The sequence below is a fragment of the Adiantum capillus-veneris genome, chromosome 20 (assembly GCF_014529385.1).
Source record: "Adiantum capillus-veneris isolate H3 chromosome 20, ASM1452938v2, whole genome shotgun sequence".
NCBI lineage: Eukaryota > Viridiplantae > Streptophyta > Polypodiopsida > Polypodiales > Pteridaceae > Adiantum > Adiantum capillus-veneris.
Genome location: NC_140950.1, coordinates 58,333,577 through 58,355,311, shown reverse-complemented (window position 1 = coordinate 58,355,311; position 21,735 = coordinate 58,333,577). Strand labels below are relative to the sequence as shown.

The 21,735-nt window shown below is 38.6% G+C and overlaps 2 pseudogenes; both read right to left on the bottom strand.

The window, feature by feature from the left end:
• Positions 1 to 15,376: 15,376 nt before the first annotated feature.
• Positions 15,377 to 15,855, bottom strand: LOC147432575 (uncharacterized; annotated as a pseudogene).
• Positions 15,856 to 15,909: 54 nt separating this feature from the next.
• On the bottom strand, positions 15,910 to 16,591 carry LOC147432574 (uncharacterized; annotated as a pseudogene).
• Between the last annotated feature and the right edge of the window lie 5,144 nt (positions 16,592 to 21,735).

The following is a 21,735-nucleotide window of genomic DNA, read 5'->3' as shown; positions in this document are numbered from 1 at the left end:
CTCACTTCTTGATGGAAAGAATGTTTACAGAGGGACTACTTTATCCTATCGAAGAAATGGAGATCCCATCTTCCCCACATCAAGGGACTGAAGCCCAAAAGGTGTCGTTAAAAATTGCCAAATTGATGGATTTCATGCATTCAAAATTCAGAACCACCATCCTGTCCAAACTATATAAAGACCTTGAGCTAGTCTCAGCTCTTCGAGCCTTCCTCAATGGAGAACTAAAGTTTGGGCTACCACAATTTGCACAGATGGATGGAGCTGGGGAGATGCCAATAGAGGAGGAACACTTAGATCCACAACCCAACCTAGATGAGAACCTTGTTATAGAAATACCTGTAAACAAGTTGGGATAATACTTCGAGGGTGATGAATCCAATGCGACCATACCAATCACTACTAGGGGATTAACTATGAAGGGAATCCTTGATGGTGGTGCTGGGGTTAGCATTGTGACTAAAAATTGATGGGAAACTATGGGAAGACCTCACCTTATGACCACAACCATAGTAGTGAAGATGGCCAATGGGTCTATTGTTAAACCTATTGGGATGCTGGAAAATCTCAAGATCAAGGTCTTTGGACATAAAATAAGAGTTACCTTAATTGTTATGGATTTCTCCAAACACACTATGGCATCGGAGATGATCTTAGGACGTCCTTTCATGAGGGAAGCAAAAATATTGCATGATTGTTCTAAAAACCATGTCTACTTGCAGTTCCAAGATTCTATCATTCGAGTGGATCTTGTTACTGGTCGAGCACATCCTCTAGGAAACAGGTTTATAATTGATCATAGATCTGACACCACATTTCACTCGGCCCCATTACAGTATTGTTACACGTGAAAAGCGGAAATTGATGTTGGGGAATATTCTCCTTATATGGATGTACTACCTGGGATGACTGAGTCGGACAATGTGGATTGGTCCACCTGGCAGCAATCGTAGACACTTGGGGAAACAGGGGGACGACCTGGGTAACACCTGAGGGGGATGAAATGCCTGTACCCTTAAATATGCTACAAGCAATGCATATAGCTTCTGACAAGACTCATCCCAATGTAACGAAGAAAACATACAAGTAGGTCCCTAAAGCTTCTTTAGCTACCATGGCTAGTACTAAAAAACAAAAGCCTTGTAAGAAACGTACCACTCGCTCCAAGAAAAGTAAGAAAATGTGGCATTGAATTCCTAAACAACTATTGAAAGCCCAAGGCTACTATCAAGGAAAGGATCAAATCTGGGTGCGAAAACGTAGATTGTGTTCTTACCTATCACCTGACCCATGTGATCCCAATCCCGTAGCTCCAAAATGAATTGAAGATTGCGGAATGGAAAAAATCACGGAATATTACACACCTGCTCCAGAGCTAGTTTGGGTACCAAAGAAAGAACGATTTTTTTCACCTAACTCAGGAACAGGGAAATCAAATGAAGCTTCTTGCTCTTCAATTAGTTCCTATACAAAAATAGAAGCTTCGACACAACCTCCACCTACCATTGTACATATCCATACAAACAAGAAAGAGTTTGCACCTCTCGTTGTAAGTTTGCCACCTACAACAATGTTGCAAATAAAATCATGGGAGAGTACTTTACCACCCTTGCAACTAGATGAAACGCATAGGGCAATTGAAAACTATTGGTTAAAGCCTTCACCCATAACAACTTGGAGCAATTGGTTTCAAAAGGTGACGACATCATTCCAAAAGGTATGATCTACCCAAGGAAGGGGGGAGTGTTTGCTGACATCCATCATTCACTTGCTTCCCTCTCAACCTTACTCCCTGACCTCTTAATCTCCAATCTTAGGGAATGTATATATAAAGCCTTATACTCACAAAAACAAGATAAAAAAGTAAAAGAGCAAGAGCCATAACACAAAATCATAAAAACACATTATGCACAAGAACACGACCCTTGTAATATTTGCACTCTAACCATCATCTATTTGCGTGCACATATATAGCTAGTGATAGTCTTTTTTCATCTTTTCATAATTGCCATAGTAAGCTACCTCACCCTATCAAATCACTCAAACATTTTGGTTATCCCTACCATTTCACTGTGCATAGGCGTGTGTGAGTTAGGGACTTTTCCCATATCTTCTTAAAAACCCTTAATTAGCTAGTCATTGGGCTAGTTGAGCCAAAAAAATAAAAAATATATAAAATATGTAAGTATATTATGGCCCATTTGTTTGTAAATATTTCATTGTATATAGGGCCTAAATAAAAGGATTTTTCATAATTATTTTGGTATTTATTTAAATATTTCTACCTATGGTGTGTTATTTATGCTATGTACATTGACTCACCATTACTATATTTTTTCTTACCATTTTGCATACTCTTTATTCCATATAAAAATAAGTTCATGCAATCTTCTCTTATTTTTGGTGTAACTCCATCCCAACAAAAATCCAAAAAAACTAGTTTATTTATGTGTATATTTTTTCACTATTGTCATTTTTCCTTCCTACATCTATTCTCTATTACTCTCATAAATTAGACCACCAAAAATATTCATCTTTTTATGGTAGACTTATAATGAGAGAGATTTATTTTGACCCCTTTATATTTTTTCCACCTATATTATTTATATTTGACATGTATATATTTTTTTAGACCCCTCAATATTTGATTTTCTTAGTTGTACTATTCACTTATATCATGATCTCAACAATATCTTCAATTATAGACCTACCAAATAAGGTCAAGGGTATGTGGCATGCATGCATGCACCATGGGGAGCTCACTCTTGGAGGTATTCAAAAGAATCATCCAAAGAAGGACCTCACAAGGACCTTGTGCAGGTGAAAAAACAGCCGGTTTTGCTGAATTTTTAAAGATCACATGCTCCCCGAATTTGAAAAGGTGATACAAACAAAATTTGTAGCTCCTGAGTTGAACTTTCCCCTCAAATGTTCTCATATTGTTTTGAGCTACGAGCTGTGAGCTATGATTTTATTGGTGGACCCCAGTTTGCCCATGCTATGTAGCCACACTCCCTCTTCCACTTTATCATTTTCCTCTTTCACACACACTCCTCCCTCTCCTTCCCACTCCCAAACCTACAATTCCCATTTCTTAATTCACCCTTTTCACCATTGCCACATCTCTCACACCTCCATAGCCTTCATCCTCCATTTCTACACCCTATGCGTCCCCCTTTCTCTCTACATATATGTCCATATTACCATACTCTCTTCAGCTTTGTAAAGAACTTCAAAAAAAATCAGCAAAAATCCAAGGATAACCTCTGCAAATGAACTCTTTTATCATGAATTTTCCAAGGTTTGAAGATAGCATAGCTTCATCAACACGCGTTACTTCGCCATGCTGACTGCTTCTTCTTCGGTGATGTAAAGAGGTGAATGTCAACTTCTCCAAAGCTTCAACCTCTCTTTACAAGCTCATCCCTTCTCTAACTTTTCTCATCATATATCTCACCATTTGGTGAATGATTTTGTAAATATTTTTTAGTGATAATTACTAACTACTAACCACTAACCTTATTGTAAATTGCACCCTCTACTAGAGTAGGCACTCCCAAATTATTCACTCAATCCTCTCTCCTATCATCCTCAATAATTCTCTTCCCTTGAGCCCACATCCATGTGACTCAAAGGACAAGAGAGACCCACCCTCATTATTTTATTTTATTTTAAAGCATAATCTTTTATTTCCTTCAAATAAATTTGATTAGGCCTAATCCTAATCGGGGCTTCTAAAACCTATAAATAGAGCCCTTCTCTCCCTTGTAAATCATCACATGATCACACTACACCACACCATTCTCAACACATAACACACCACTCTTCAAGCCTAGTTGTGTAGAGTGTGTGCATTGTGAGTGCTCTATTCCATCACTACACATAGGTGCATGGAGAAGATTGAAGTTAGTTATGCCATCTAGACGAGTGGAGTGATACTATACTCTGCAATCACACTTGTAGCCTACTCTTGTCCATAAATAAGATTCATAGTTTTGGGTGCAATTGTAAGCTGCAACTACGACTCTTCTCTCCAAATTGACTTGATAAGTTGGCTCATCAGGTGGTTGAAGGTATATTGTCCTTGAAGTTTGTTGTGCCATTTCATGCTTGGTGGTTTGAGGGCTTGTTGAATTGTTTGCCAAAACTTTCAATTGTAAGAGGGTGCTCGGTGAGAGGGCTCCCGTGACCCTAAGACAATTTGTGTATTGGCAATAAGGTCAAGTTTTGTGTTGTCTCTCTATTTCTCATCAAGCTTTGTGTGCATCTAGTCTTTAAGGCTAAGACTGAGTTGCTCAAGTTTATTTGTGCACTTTACCTCTCTCTGGCATGGTGAATGTTTGTGTTTGGTGTGTGTGGCTATCTTGCATTCCCCTCTCTTTGTGCGTTTGAGTACAAGGAGATATCACGTGCGTCCTAGTTCGCATCTACAACTAGGTGCTGCCCCTTTTCTTGTTTGGTTTCGGGCTGTGGGTTGTTGTTGTCTCTGATTGTGCTTGCCCCAGCCCCAATTGAGCAGCACGGGAGCCTCGAAGGGTGTTTAGAGGCCACTCTTCTTATTGCCCGCCCTGGACCGCCTCACTAGTACGCTAGTCATCCACTCCTGCCTTGGGTGAGAGGTACCCTAGTTACTTTTCACAAATGTTTCACATGTTCTTTCCGGTGCTTGCATGTGAATGGGATTTGGTAGGTACTCTAACATGTGAGAGGAATTTCGAGGAGTTAGAATGGCTGATACGTCTCTTGACCACGACTGATCCATACTTAGTAGAGAGCATTTCTCCCATTGCACAAGCCTACCCTTTTGACCAAGATGACTATAGGCATCTAGTGACCTTCTTAGTAAACATGGGTACCTATGATGAAGAAGAAGATTTACATGACTACACGGATGGCACATATGGTCTCATGGATGATGAATTTTTTTATCTCGACGACGAGGATAGGGGTTTAGCCTTAGTGTTTTCCCCCAATCTCTACAATATCCTATTCCCTTGACTCTCTAAGGGGAGTGCAAATAATTAGGTTAGGGTTCCTTATGTTTTTTAATTGTGTTCAATAAGTGTTGGTACCTTTTCCCACTGATGTGCCTCCTAGAGGTATTCTTTGTGTTTCTTAGTGTGTACAGGAACGTGTTGCTATTGTTAGGATTTGGACCTTCATGAGATCTTTCTCTCATCCACTTCAAATCAAGCACGACCATTGACGCAAATAGGTGTTTCTTGTCCATTAGCATTGCCCCTTATCTTTTTGCATCCATGTTTGTCTGCTTTGATTGTGATTGGTATCATAATATTCAGCGCATTTGCTTAGTACCAAACAATAAATTCAATGTAATTTTTTGTCATAATCACTTGTCTAGATTTAAAAATCAAGCAGTCCGCCGACTAAGCTAGTTTGACCAAGTTAGGTGTTACAGATCTTCTCTTAATGCCATGGGAATGCCTTCCTAATAATCAATGGTTACTTAGGTTCTTAATCCAATTTAGGCAGCATTGTGTTAAATGTACTAGGGCTTTCTAGTGGGCTTGACCCTATTAACCTTTAGCCTAAGTATTATAAAGGGAGTTTACTAGTGTGATGAGCCTAGGGAGGTGTAACAGTGTTATATGACCCCCCAAAAGTTACAAAATTAAAATGCTGAAAACGAACAAACTTAAACAAATCAAAGTGCCACAATGTAAAATCTTAAGCTGGAAGAGAAATCTCAGCTTGATTTGGTACTTCACTCACATGTATCGCCTATGGTACTAGAGCCCTAGAGGTTCCCAGTGTGGGCGCTTTTCCTTGAAAAGCAGAAAACCCAAGGCATACAAAATAAGCACACACATCAAAATTGGATCATTGTGACAAGACTTTGGGGAGTCAAAGAAAAGAAAATAAATCAGGCGATGATTTCATGAGCAATTCCTTTTATCGTAGGTTAAGTACAAAGTCTTCTAGGTATAGCCTCTAGTCAGCCCTCGAACATAAAATACTTGGCTCTCGCGATTAAACAACTTAATTGACCAGAGAAAATTGAGAAGCTTACTCATGGTATTAATAGTCGATCTTTAGTGCCTTTCGATCGTTAAATTAGCGACCCCAGACTTGTTCAATTTTTTACCTTTCCAATTGTTTATGCGTTTGATTATATTGCAATTTAATGTTTATTGCTGACAAATGGTTTAGAATTTTGCTACCAATCAATTTGTCTGTCTAAAATTGCATATGCTTTTTAATTGTATATGAGAATGCAATTACTGTGTCAATGTTGTTTGATTTTGCAGTTACTGAAGAAGGCTAAGGACATTCATCTCCAATGCTCTTCCATCTCTACTAACAAGTTGCAACTCAATAGCTTCCGAGGATGGAATATACATCAGGAAGGGGGGCATGCTAACCCTCATGGCTCACGGACACCCTATCACCTACGACGGATGTTGTATTCTTTACTTGGTAGAGTCAAGTACCGGGCTTGTCGGTCCAATAGGAAAAGGGTAAGAGTGATCGTCGATGAGAGGTGCACTCTAACTGGAACATTCAAGGGATTAGTTGGCTAAGCATGGGCGCCCAAGTGTGAATGGGGCGAGCTCATATAAAGGTCAACTAAACCTAAAATTCACTTATTCTCTCATTTGTGCAATTGAAGAGTGCTCTTGCTCCATCTCCATCTTCTTCTTATTCATCTCCTTGTGTGTGTGTATGCGTGAGAGAGAAAGAGAGAGAGAGAGAGAGACAGAGTGTGCGATCAAGCATTGTGGTGGCACGACAGCAGCGAGGCGGTTGAGCGCAGTGTAGTGGCATCTCCCTCTTCTTCACGGCGAGGAATTCTCCACGACAGCAAGCGTAGAGCGGTGAGTGACACACCAACGCCATCTTTGAGCTTACTAGTTTAGGCTTGTTGTGTGCTTGGAGCCATTTGTGGCTCGCACACAGTGTATCGGCAAGTTCCTTGCATTGACATGCGACAGACGCGTACAATCTGCTCACCAAGTTATCCGATGCTTGCAAGGAAAAAGACGAACAGCTGCTGACAGAGGTTACAAATGAACTTCTTACGACATCCTTGTCAGCTCAAAAAATTCAAGTGCAATTGGATGTTGCAAATGCTTCTTTGCAATAATCTGAACAGAGAATAAATGATGAGGCAATCTTCTTACGGAAAATCAGAGAGAATCCAGCCGTGGCCTCGATCAAAGGGACAGATGAAGTATACAAGGCACTAGAAAAGAAGAACAAGGACCTCGAGTTAGAATTAAAGCTAGAGCAATCACAGCGCAGGGACCTGACATTGATGTGGGTCTAGAGAGAAGAAGAGCTCCTCAAAGAAATAACTGAGCTCAAAAGAATTAACCAACTCCTGAAGGAAGGAAAGCCGGATACGCAGGAAGAGGCAGGCACTTCAGAGCCGCCACAAATAGATATACCCTCGGTCTCATTTGCTGAGTTTGAGACACAGTCCACGATAGAGCCGAGTGGTGAGGAGGATTTTCAGATTAACATCACAGATACAGACACAGTGCCTATGTTCCAGCTATCAAAATCTGAGGAGGACGCACTGAAAGAGAAGATCACCCAAGAGGTGGATGAGTAGTAGAAAACCACAATGGATTGGGAGTTGAGAGTTCTACACTCTGTCAATGTCACTCAACTCACTCCCAATCAGATCAATGCGCAATGGCATCAACAATCGCTGCCATACCCTCTCATAAAAGTGGAACTACTACAGGTAAAAGAGAGGTTGTACAAAGACATGCAAGAAGATGGCACAAATAAAGACCACCCAAAGCGGAGGTTAAGCTGGTTGAACAAGAATCCGTGGTATTTGATTATGTTCACAAGAGCACCTGCAGCCCTTCAAAGAGATCCAACATTTTGTCCTATACCCAGAGTAAGGACATGGCAAGAGCATGAGGCACTGACCAAGAAGAGGCCAAACTGGCTAAACTACCCAAGGCTGCCAGCTCCAGAGAAAGGACAAGCAACAGAGGAATACATGGTGAAAACCCTAACAGGCACCATGTCTTTCTTCAAGAGTCTACCAGATCTCTCATACACAATGTTGTACAAGATATTCCGAATGTTGCTCACTTGTATTGAAGTTTTTCATGAGCCAGAGCAAGCAGGCACCCCGTGGATGTCATTCCTCAAGAGAAAAAAGGGGTTATGCTATGATCTTAGTAGTCATCCTTCCAAAGAAGTACTCTATGGCTTCTACGCCGAGTGTATTTCTTGCCATCACATAATATGTTGGCATTTGAGGAAGCTTTCTACATTGGATTCTTCACTTGGCGAACGAAGATCTTTGCGCCAGTGATCAGCAACCTCACATCCAAATTTGTAGGCTACTCAGCAGTGAATCTAAAAAATAGAGCGACCATGCAATTTCTGCAAGTGCCACATAAAGAACGAAAAATCAGATACCAAAAGGCACTAAATGCGCTTAAAGACCGCCTCGCCAATCGTCAACCCAAAGACTATTTCAGCCCATAAAGCTGTGTTAAGGGATGACACAGGCGAGGAGGGGGGGAATGTTAGCAGCAAGCTAACATGGATATTATTTTTCGGAGTTCTCTTTGTAAAACATTTATTATTTTGATAAACCGAGAATATTATAACTCCTATTTTCTCGAATAAACTCTGTAATTAATGAGCCGGGGCTACAAGCTTCCAGATTGAATCAACCTATCATTACCCAGCTTTGGTAGAACTCCAAATTATTAGTTTTGACCACCCAAAAACCTTGGCTAAGGTATAAAATCTAATTTTTTGTATGTTTTTTATAAGTTTTTGGATAAGAAATACACAGTGTGAGCTAATGGCGCTCACTCCTCTCCTTCTCGCGCTTCCTACTCACTCCCCGGTTGTCACATTGTAGTTGTGTTTGTTGCATTGCAACCGCAGGTAAGATCTCTACGCATTGACGTAAGCAGTTCACAGTATTTCGTAGCTTTTGGCATCGTTGACCCGCGCCCTAATCTCATCATAACTAGGAATTTACACTTTTAAATCAAAAACTAAGCATAGATGGGGTATTGGGGCATCATTGCTAAGCATTTAGATGCATTCTGGGTTGAAAACGACTAAGTCAAAAATCCATTGTTGTTAATAATCGCGATTTTGGAAGTTGACCTAAAGTGGGGTTTGAGACCATAAGCATGTGTGCTTAGGTCTTATAAACATGTCCTAGAAGTTTCATTACATTTGGATGTTATCTGATGCTGTAACGAATGTGATTTGTTTGCCGATGAGGGATTGGTTTTTGGTGATTTCAGTCACTTGCGTGTAGCTTGAGTTAGATGCAAGTAGTTAGTTGTTTTTCCGAGATATTGACACCCTCTTGCAGCCTCTATGCACTAGTCGCGTCAGCTTCATCCCATGGATTGACAAATTAATCGTGATTCTCACTAATACTGCAATAAGATAGGATGGTGAGGTTAGACATGCGTCCCACAGTTGTTGCACTACTCCTTGATCAAAAGAACAAATAAGGTTAGCATGGTGAGTGTGATGGGGTGTCCTGACCAATTGGCATGAACCCTAATAGACTACTTTGGAAGACTCTATTACATGATACACTAGTGTACTGGCCAATCAAGTACTGATTGAACCCCTTGCAAGCAGGCTAGGTAGCAGACAATGTGTATGATGAAGATGAAGTGGATGACAAGAAAGATGATGACACTACAGAACCTGATCCAAATTCTTTTCCAAGATCAAATGACGATGACGATGAAGATGAAGATGACACAATCCTTCAAATTCAAGACAATCAATTCGAGAAGCTGACCAAATTGTAAGGTTTTGCCACCCTTAGAGAGGGGTTCCCCATGTAAAGTAAAATTATCAAGCCATTTGGGTCATAAATAGAAAGCTTCTATTTTTAGTAGCTTTTGCCACATCTGATGAGCTATTGAAATATATTAATGTAGGTATTTTAAAAATTAAATTTCAACTTTTGTGTCACTTTTGTCCGAAAAAAGTAAGTTTTGAGGTGCTTGCGCTTATTTAGACATGATCATCTCATCTAAATCTACCCCGCCCTGAATTTCTATATAAATAGTTGTCTGCTCAAAAAACTACTAAATATAGTAGGATATGTGTGCATCTGATGCATTATCTCGTCATCCTCAAGCTTGTCTTTTAGAGAAATTTTCACAATTGAATATTGATAAGCTAAGCCCACCCTAGTCAATTAAGCCTTATCATAACGCTAAATCAAAGGTATGTATGTTTATGCATGTGCATGGGTAGGTATGTGCATGTGTATGCATGTCCATGGATGACCCATAGCCATGGACCCATCTATTTTAAAAACAATGTCTCTAAGAATGGGGTTACATGAGGTGTAGCACCTAAAGCTGGCATGGAAGGCTTAGGGAATGGGCTCTTTTGACCTTTCTTGGCAAGCAAGTGAGGTCATGACACCTCCACATGTGAGAATACTAAGAGAGAGCACCCTAGAAAGATAGGGGCTAGCTTGGGAAGCAAGGGGGTAGCTTAATCACAACCCCAACTTGCCAAAATCTATAAAAAGGACCCTTATCTCACTCATTTTGGACACACTCGTAGGAGAAGAAGACTCATCTATTGCTAGTAATCTTGGTGACTACGTCCCCAAAGCTTTGAGAGATCAATAACTCCAATCACAATTGGTAATGAAAGCTATTATTTATTCTCATGCTTAATCATGCTACAATCACTCTCGTCTCTACTTCAGTTGGATCCTTTCCAATGTTGCTGTATTATCCTACTCTTATTTACTTAAATCCAGTCGGAGTGAGCTCATATTATACCTATACTATGATAATCTTTCTACATTACATTCTATGAAGTAATGATGGGCTCAATGCTTTACTCCAAAACTCTTGCGTATGACCACACATCCATATTCTTGTCAAACTAAGCTAATCTCATTATAAGTCCTCGTTCAACTAAAGAAATGGAAGTGCTTGCAAGAAATTTATGTAAGCTAAATCTGTGATTAGTGTAAGTTGTGCCATTGGATGGTATGTATATGGATTTCCTTTAGGCTTTACATAATCACATTTTTTACCTGCCATAAATTTGAATTACTGGAAGACAATTGAAAACTAGTGTCATTATCATTGCCACAACTTTCTGGTTGTGGCAATGATAATAAGTTCAACTTAACTAAGTAGTGGTGAATATGGACCCAAAAGGACCCATGCTAGCAAAACTCGCTTTGATGAGGCTGACACTAGTTGGGAAGCTAATAAAGGAAAAAGAATCAAAATGAGGACGTGCTATCAAACTCGCTAGGCACTAGCCTTGCAGTAGATAAGGTTAGAGTAATCTAATAAAGTATTGCATGCATTACATAGGCGTTACAATAGGAAAAGGAAAAAAGAAGAAAACAATCTCAAAATGGAGCCAAATCGCAAAGCACATCTCAATAAAGGATTACTCTATTCAAGGGGGATGTCTCTATAACTCCATATTAGAGAATTTGGGAATCTCCCAAGTCCCACTTTCATGACATTAACGGTTTTCTCTTTGATTAAACATTGGGTTTGGTTTTAGGGGGCAAAGGTGATATCCTATTCTCCTAAATTTTGAAAATCTATGATGACTTCAAAGTTACGTATTTAGTTGAAACTTTGTCCATATTATATTTTATTTGTGACATTACAACTTCATAAAATGTCTTTTGATACATTTTCTCCTAAATTCTAATCCAAGTTGTCTTTGTTCTTTGTCTAGTGATATAGTGAACAAACTTATATTCTTTGTGTTCTTCATGCTATAGTTTTCTATTTGCATTGTTTTGGCTTACATTTCCAAGCTACAATTCATGGAGTAAAACCCTTCAAAATGATTTTCATTAATTGGTCTCATTTCATCTAATCCCATAATTTCTCTAGATTGTTTGTTTATTGGTCAAGTGGTCAAATCTTATCTAATTCATAAGAGTTTCCATAGACCATTTGTTTATCAATCAATCATTTCAAATTCATTTAATTCGTAAGGATAGCCTTCTGATGTTACATGCTAACAAATTGTCAAGTCTTTTTCTATGAGGGAGGATAATCAAATGTGCCACTTGTGGGCATGAAGATCTCAAATATTATTATGCTAAATTTAAAAAACATTCATCCAATAGGTAGATCCCATGATACGCTAAAATGGTCAAATCTTATGATATGCTTATAGCTATAGTTAGCTAGCATATTGGGAGAGTATGTCTCTCATATTGCAATCTTACAAAACATTAAAATGGACAAATTTGATCATATGACCATGGAAAAACTTATCTATCTTTGAAAGACATCTCTAACATTCAAATCTCACAAAACATTAGAATGCTCAGATCTTATGATAAAATTTCATTGCCACAATGTGCACTAATTATAGTTCACAAAAGCATTTTTTTTTTCATTGTTAAATTTCTTGTCCATATACATGTGTTTGCATAGTACAAAAGAGATAAGTGAAATTTTGGATCACTGTACAACTAGGTCTAGATATTAGAGCTGAGCTTCTCAAGAACAATGGTGGCGTTTAAAAACACCAGTAATTATGATCCACAATGGAGAATGCAACTTTGTTATGAGGCCAAGAGAATTGAAAACAAAAGTCTCAAATAGGCAATTTGAAAAAATTTGTCAAAACACACTCTTATAAACTTAAAAGAATTACAAAGTTACTACATCACTAGTTCATGTAACTGCAATGTTTTTATTTTACAAATCCAATCTAGCTGTCTGATTTTTGCTATAGCCCACTAGAATGTATGAATAAACGAGTTGTGGTGCACAATGCACACTAAAATACATTTGACAATGACATCTTGTTAAATTTTCCAAAAATATGATCTAATAAGCTGTTAGACTTTCTTGACCGTATCCATGATGTTTACATGGTAAAAAAGAGATAAAATGAAATTGAGACCACATAGTAAAACTAGATAATAGAGTTTAACTTTTCAATAACAACATTCGTATTTAAAAATACCCATGGCATGTTCCACAATGGAGAAACAAACTTTGCTATGAGGCCAAGACAATTTTCAAACAAGACATCAAAACATACTCTTATGAAATTATTGATTTATTATATCACTATAGTTATTGTAAATACAACTTTTGTAGATTTTGTAAGTACAATCTAGCTGCTCGACCACTTATAAACTTTTTGTCATAGCCTAATTGATGAACAAGGTGCATTTCTTCCATGTCTTTCAAAGTAGTCATCACACCCCGAGTATTTTCTTTTGTATTGACAATTGTGAGATGTTCAATGGCAATGATGGATGACAAGAGGCAATCATTGATGAATATTCTTGTGATGTAGTTGGTTTATTAAAACAAGAGATGATTGAAGACTGGATAAACTTTCCATTCTGACTATGTGCAATTGTGGGGTTTAATTGATATAGATGATGAAACCCCATCATTATCTGATGCAATCCATTCATCAATCACAACTTTGAATTTTTTTTATAATGCATGTCCAAGTTGAATTGGCTCTTGTCCATATCCATTGCACTTGACAAATTCTAGTGGATTTTGGGATCCACTCAATTGAGTCAAGTAGGGTAAGAGTTCATCAATCAAGATTGAGTCTCCATGGTTGACATTGAATAGTTCAGGGTAGATGCAATTCTCCATAGGGTTCAAACATCCTTTGTATGGGCTATCATCTATGAGAATGGTCTTTTGATGATCACACATATTTCCAAATTCACTCCACACATGCTTTAAAGGCTTGAACATTGCTTATACTCCCATCTTCTGGCCTGTGTATGGTCTTCAATGGATATCTATGACATTTTTCTTGACCCCATACCATGAAAAAGGGATATTTCCTTTTTGTGAAAACCTCCAAACTTTCAATAATTGACATGACATTTTTTTCTAGTGTTGTAGACCAAACACCTACATGGAACACTGCAAATAAGGCTTCAAGAAATTGTGTGCATCCATGCCGAAGTACAACCCATTGCTTGCCCATACGAAAACTTTGAAACTTTGTTGATTTTGCAAAGCGAAGTTGCAAGAGAAGACCATTGAGATCAAGTATGATGCATAGTTGTCCATCGTGTCTCCTTGAGGACACCTTAGGTGTTCCAATGCACTTTGATATTGACAAACCTATTGAAAAGTCAAGTATAGATCTCTCTTAGTACAATGCTTGTCTTTTGCAATACCAAAAAAATCCATCTATTAATGTCTATGTAAAATCTTAGAAGATATTGAGTGATCCAAAACACAATCTCAAGGTTTAATCTAGCTATAGCTAACATTAGCATGGTGAATTGTAATGAAGCTCATGATATATTATGGTGAAACATGTTAAACTTAGTTCATCACATAGCTATGTCAAACACAATGTTTCACAACAATAAATCATTACACATTAGCACAACCAAGGGATCTAAAAGTTACATCTTTAGTGCTAAAAGGTCATAAGATTAGACCTTGTGACCAAAACTCTAGGCACGTTTAAGATGTCAATGAGATACATCCTCATAGCCACCAAGGTAAGAGGACCTCTATAACTTGACTTTGTGGTCAAATCTCTAGGTACACCCAAGGAATCTATAAGTTACCTCTTCATAATTTCCAAATCACAAGATATGACCTTGTGGAAAAACCTTTTTCAAAATTGGGACCTCTATGAGTGACAACTTCATACCACCTAAGGAAATCTATGAGTTACCTCTTGATAGCTACAAGGTCATAAGATTTAACCTTGTGGCAAAAACTCTAGGCACAATAATTGACCTTGTGCTCAAATCTTCAAGTGTAAATGTAGAACCTTTATACACATATACTATATTTTCAAATTAGATTATGAAGGTGAGTGGATGTAGACCACATCTTCAAATGTCAAATAACTTTTGATGTGAAGATAGTTCTACTTACATGATATGGTTCAATATGAGCAATGGAAAATGATTGGGATCAATAAGTTAATTTTTGCACTAAAAAATCAATTCATTCAATAAAACATTTCATTTGTAAACCAAACAATAACAAAAGACAAAATCAACCAAGTGATCAATGTAGTTAAAATCATGATGTTATAAAAAGGATATATGTGTTTTTGTGAGCTTTCTTTTGCACCTTTCATATCCATTCATATAGGTAGTGCTTAAGATACAAACCATTACCTTTGTATCTAATACTAACAATAAATAACCATTGCACTATAGTTCTTTCAAATGCAACTTGCAGCAAACATACTAACATTGCTTTTATAAAGGATCATAAACTATCATTTTTCAACAACAAAGCCATCCAAGAATTAGTTCTATCTCAATTTTATCCCAAAATATATACACAAAATACATTGCATAGATATCAATCTTCTAAGCAAAGTCAAAATAGACACCACCATGTCTTTACTAGAAAACTAGAAGGCAGAGTTCTTAAACACCTGAAGAGGTCTTTAATTTCTCTTACATAATTAGGCTTGCCATGTCTTGGCCTGATTCTTCCATGACTTCCTCTATTGCTCGAATGGTAATTGCATCAATGGCAAGAGGAACACCTTGAGAAATTTTATGTGGATTAGTTCTCTCATGGGCCCTCCAACAAGCTGCCTCAACCTCCCTTTGCTCTTGTGAGTTGCAAACCACTACAATTGTCTTGAGATTACTTGCTAATGCCACCTTGGATGCAAGGCCACATGCAAACACATCAAATACAATCTCATGGTCATCATTAAAAGCTTTGATTATAGACTTGATGACCCTTTTTTCCTTCTCAAGACACTTTTAATAAAGTTTTCATGCTCATCACCATCTTCTTCAAGGCCCTCTTCTTTGTCCAAGCTACCACTACCCAAGAGCTAAGGCTTGTTAATGTTATTTACATATCTATCTAAGTTAACAAAATTCTTCTCCATGGTTACCAACGTCAAAGCCACAAAAGATTCTATTAGCTCCAAAACCAAGACTTTCTACTTTTGGTAAAAATAAATGCTTCCAACTTGCATGATGTATTTGCAAGGCATTTGCTCAAGAGCATCCTCCAAAGCTGCCATCTGTTTGCGATTGACGAATGACAATAGTAGAAACTGTTTAGGCTCACTTATCTTCCTAAACAATGTGGATACTACCTTTCCAAACTTGATGAAGTCCCATTTCATGCCCTCAACTCCATGTGCTGCATCTAGGACAACCACTCCAATAATTACTAACTCTCTATATGCATTGTACATAAGATCAAATGTTTCAAGGCTACATCCAACAACATAAACATGCCAAGGCAATCTTGTTGTTGATTGAAGTGGATTTTTCTTTTTCCAATCAATTATCTTACAATATCCTTTGCTCCACGTGTTTGCTTCTTAGACACCCAATCACTACAAACACCCAAAATCTTTGCATAGACTTCATCATTGACATCATAGTCATTTGCAAGCTCCTCCCAATTCTTCAGTGCACTTCAACTTTCTTTGACAAATCCATTGCAGAGAGTGACCAACTCCTCCCTTAAGACCCTATCTTGCTTTATTTGTTTGACACGTGTCTCCATGTCAATCACATCTTCTTTATCCCATTTTTTTTTTTGAGAAAAATGATGCAACCTTCATTGATTTATGTTTGTAGTGTAAGGATGTGTGAATCTTTCAATCCCATAAGGCAACAAAATGCAGCAGGTGAAGGTTGCCTTTCCTTCTTGGTAAACTATCCACTTGAGGTAAAGTCTCACCCTTTGAATATCTCTTCATAATATCCACCCACCCATCAAATATTGCTTGAGAGCTTACTATCATGTGACAATCTCGAGATACACATCCTGCTCCAATGTACTCCAAAAATATCTAGAATTACAAGAGAATTAAGGATGAGAACATGATAAGAGATAAACATATGAATTTGGTGAAAGTTAAGAAACATTACCATCCATGGAACCCGTTGATGGCTTTTCTTAGTGTGGCTTTGGTGGAGACCCAAATGAAATCCATTGATCATGTAGTTGTTGAAGTTTCTCTAGGTAAGGTGAATTCTTCATAATGTTATGTGACTCCATATTTGTCATTTGAGATAGCTCAATGCACATCTCAGAAGGACAATCCACCAAAATTCTAGCATTCATTTTCAAGTATAGATGTCTAGTGGATAGACAATCATTGAAGTTTGGCTTTGGATATAGATCTTGGCTGCATGAATTGAGTGAAGCCCTGATATAATCCAATAAGAATAAGTGTTTAACTTATCTTCCTTCACTTCATCACAATGCATGGGTCTCTTTGCCTCGTTCTCCACTAGAAAGGGCATAAGATATGCTGATGTGGTTGGATTCATTGGATTCTTTACAAAAGATTTGGTCAATTTCTCTACATAATCCCAGCATAGTGTTCAATATGCATACAAAGGGGGTGCCTCAAAGTAGCTTTGGACTTCAATGGGGTATTGAGTTGTTGAACCAAATGGGAAGAACTTCTCAAATGTGTGAAAACCAAAGTCTTTCTTTTTTCTTTTTTCTTTTTTCTTTCTTCTTAATGACATCAAGAAACTCAAAATTTCTCTCTACTCCCTTGACCTCAAGGGAAACCATTGGATTTGATGATACAAGCTCATTGACTAATGGAAAAGGATCAACCTTCCCCTCCATGCTTGTTGATACAATAGGTAACTCAACTTGTGGTGAGGAGCTATCTTGAAGGATTTTGGATGGTGTTGAGCTAAATGGAGAACATTGAACTAGAGGTAAAGGAGCACACTCTCCATATAAGCTTGTGGACACACTATTCAATTTCCCCTGTGTTGGGGAGTCAGCTAGATGGTAAACCTTGAGTTATTGCACCTAATTTTTTGTTTGTCACCTTTAGCCTTTTGTTTGGCTGATCAGTTTCATTTGTTGAGCAAAGAAGCTTGTTGTGTTTGATAGATTGAAATGCATTTATAACATCTTATGCGCTTGTTATCTCCTAAGAAAGAATCCATCCCATTGCTTTTAAAGAGTTTTCCACATCCCCTTTGATACGGTTGAAGTCAAAAGAGGAGGGATCAAACTTGATTGTCATATTCTTCCCCTTTATCGTGACTACATTGCAACGGATGCCCTCCTTCCCTGCACACCCCTCTCTTACATCCTCTATGGTCCCATCTTGCTCAAAAGGTGAATCTTCACCCTTCATAGTAAAAGAAGAATATTTTTTGTCCTTTTCGCTTGACCATCAAAAACATCCACATACCATGGATACACAAATCCACCACTAGTCAAATCTACTATTTGGCTCTCCCTCTTTGATGTAGTATGTTTCTTTGCCATTGTAGATCTATGAAAGAATTAGAGAAAAACCAAGAACATTGAATTAGCATATACACAAATGCTTAAAAGATTTTTTCTCATATGCCCCTACTACTATTGAGAAAAATGGGACATGTTTTGTTAATGAAGTATGGACATAATCTATAGTCATTTGAAAAACTCATGACACATTCCTAAGTTCTTACTCTCAAGTGCACATTGTCCAGATAGCCATTCAAAGTAAACATAGCTTGACCAAACCTTGAGTATCTAGATAGACTTAAATCTCACAAGACCTCTATGAGTCACATGCTCAAAACCTTGATGAGTCTCTTCTATGACAAAAACTATAGATACAAACAAAACCTCTATGGTATACCTCTTGATAACAATAAGGTCATAAGATTTGAACTTGTGCCCAAAACTATAGACAAGCCCATGACCTCTATGAGCTACATTTGTTAGACACCAACATTAGATAACATCTATGATTTGACCTTGTGGTAAAAACTATAGGCACAACCTAGGTATATATAACCTATCTATTGACAAACTTGTGATATTGTGGCCAAATTATTGGCACACAAAAGGACTCCATATTTACATCTACAATACCACAAGGCCTAAATATTAGACCTTGTGGTCAACACTCTAGGCACACTTAATACCTCAGTGAGGTAATTTATGATAGCCACCAAGGTGAGAGGAGCTCCATGATTTGACCTTGTGGCTAAATTTTTAGGCAAACCCAAGGCCCCTATAACTTAGCTCTTGATGGCCAAATCTATAGGAAAAAAATCAACCTAGATGGGCTACCTCCTAACACCCACAATGTCATAAAATTTGACACCATGTGACCAAATATTTAGGCACAAACAAGGACTCTAGAGGATATATCTTGATTTCCTTGAGGTCTCAAGATTAGACCTTGAGCACATATAATACCTTAGTCATTTATGTTATGGTAGCCACCAAGGTGAGAGAAACTCTATGATTTGACCTTGTGGATAAATCACTAAGCACACACAAGGCCTAGATAAATTACCTCTTTATAATCAACAAGATAACAAGATTTGACCTTGTGGCAAAATCTATAGGCACGGTTAATACCTCATTGAATTAACTTATGATAGTCACCAAGGTGAGAGCAGCTCCATGATTTGACCTTGTGGCTAATTTTTTAGGCAAAACCAACGCCCCTATAACTTAGCTCTTGATAACCACCAAGATCACAAGATTTGACCTTGATGGCCAAATCTATAGAAAAAACATCAACCCAGATGGGCTACCTCTTAACACCCACAATGTCATAAAATGTCACACCATGTGACCAAATAATTAGGCACAAACAAGGACTCTAGAGGATATATCTTGAGTTCCTTAAGGTCTCAAGATAAAATCTTGTGGCTGAAACTCTAATCACACATAATACCTTAGTCATTTATGTCATGGTAACCATCAAGATGAGAGGAAATTGTAATGAAAACTCTAGGCACACTTAACGCCTCATTGAGTTAACTTATGATAGCTACCAAGGCAAGAGGAGATCTATGATTTGACCATGTGGCTAAACTTCTACACAAACCCAAGCCTCCTATAACTTAGCTCTTGATAACCGCCAAGGTCCAAATCTATAGAATAACCCTAAACTTAGATGGGCTACCTCCTAGCACCCAAAATGCCATAATATATGGAAGCACAAGCAAGTCCTCCAAAGGTTACATCTTGAGTTTCACAACCCCGAGGCTCAATTAATACCTCACTAAGATAACTTATGATAGCTACCAAGGTGAGAGGAGTTCTATGTTTTGACCTTGTGGAAAAATCTACAGGATAAACATTAACCTCAATGAGCTACCTCATAATGTTTGAGCATGTTGACAAATATTTAGACACAAACATATCCAGTATGTAAAGAATGAGGATGCAAGAGAGCTACACAAGACAAACACACACCACACAGAGATGGAAAGCTTCTTCTTCTTCTCACAGAAAAGAGAGTACAAAATGACTAAGTGCTAAAGCTGAAAAGTAGCACATATGTACATGCGGTTACTAAGTGTGAACACACTAGAAGCGTACTAGGCTGGCACTATAAGTGTAGTCCAGCTGTAGAATCACTGGCAGAGATCCTCCGTGTCGGTCACCTAACGCGCAAGTGAGTAAATGTCGTAAGCGTCCAAGACCCGTAGTGGATGCCAGCTCAAGATGTAGAGCTCGACATCTCAACACTCCCCCTCGAGCTCTGCATGTCGCAGAGTCCAAGCATAGTCCGAAAACGTCGAAGCTTCTCAACTCCGAGGGCCTTGGTAAAGATATCCGCTATTTGCTCCTCTGTGCTGACGTAGACCAAGTCAATGTCGCCCGCCAACACTCGCTCTCGAACGTAGTGGTAATGGACCTCTATGTGCTTGGTCCTGGCATGGAACACTAGGTTCCTAGCCAACTGCATGCTGCTAAGGTTGTCACAATGGATGACAATCTGCTGGTCCACCTGCACTCCCAAGTCCTCAAGTAATGTGCGTAGCCAAGCTACCTCGCACGCCGCAACTGCTGCACCTCTGTACTCGGCCTCTGTGCTCGATAAAGAAACCATAGGCTACTTTTTGATGCTCCAAGTAACAGCAGCACTCCCAAAAGAGAACATGAAGCCACTCGTAGATCTCCTATCAACAATGCTACCTGCCCAGTCTACATCTGTATACCCATACAATGCTAATGGCACATCTGCTGCATAGAGAAATGTGTAGTCAAGAGTCCCTTGCACATAGTGAAGTGTGCGTCGTACTCCATCCAAATGTGGCTTCCTCGGAAGCTTCATGAACTGAATCTCCAAGCCTACTGTGTAGCTCAAGTCTGGCCTTGTGATAGTCAAGTAGATTAGACTACCCACAATCTTCCTGTACATCTTGACATCCTCAACAACATCACCCTTCTCTACACTCAGCTTTGCATTCACATCCAAGGGAATAGACTTTGGCTTACAATCAGCCATTCCATACTTTGACAACATGTCCAAAGCATATTTTCTTTGTGACAGCCATACACCCTCTGGAGTCCTGATCACCTCAATGACAAGAAAGTAGCGCAACTCACCCAAATATTTCATTTCAAACTCCTGTTTGAGAAGGCCCTTCGCATGGTCAATCTCCATAGCATTGTCACCCACAATAATAAGTTCATCTACATATATGGTAATGACCACAATCCCCACATCACTCTCACATACATAGAGTGAATGATCAGCATGAGCTCTCCTAAAACCAATACTGACAAGATACGTGGCAATCATGTCATACCATGCTCTAGAGCCCTACTTCAAACCATACAAAGCTTTGAGAAGTCTGCATACATAATCTAGGTAACCTGGATCGACATAACCAGGTGGCTGATCCATATACACTTCCTCTTGCAACTCACCATTCAAGAAGGCATTCTTTACATCCATTTGATTCATAATCCATCCTCTAGATGCAGCCACTGCTATGACAGCTCTCACAGTCGTCATCTTTGCCACTGGAGCAAA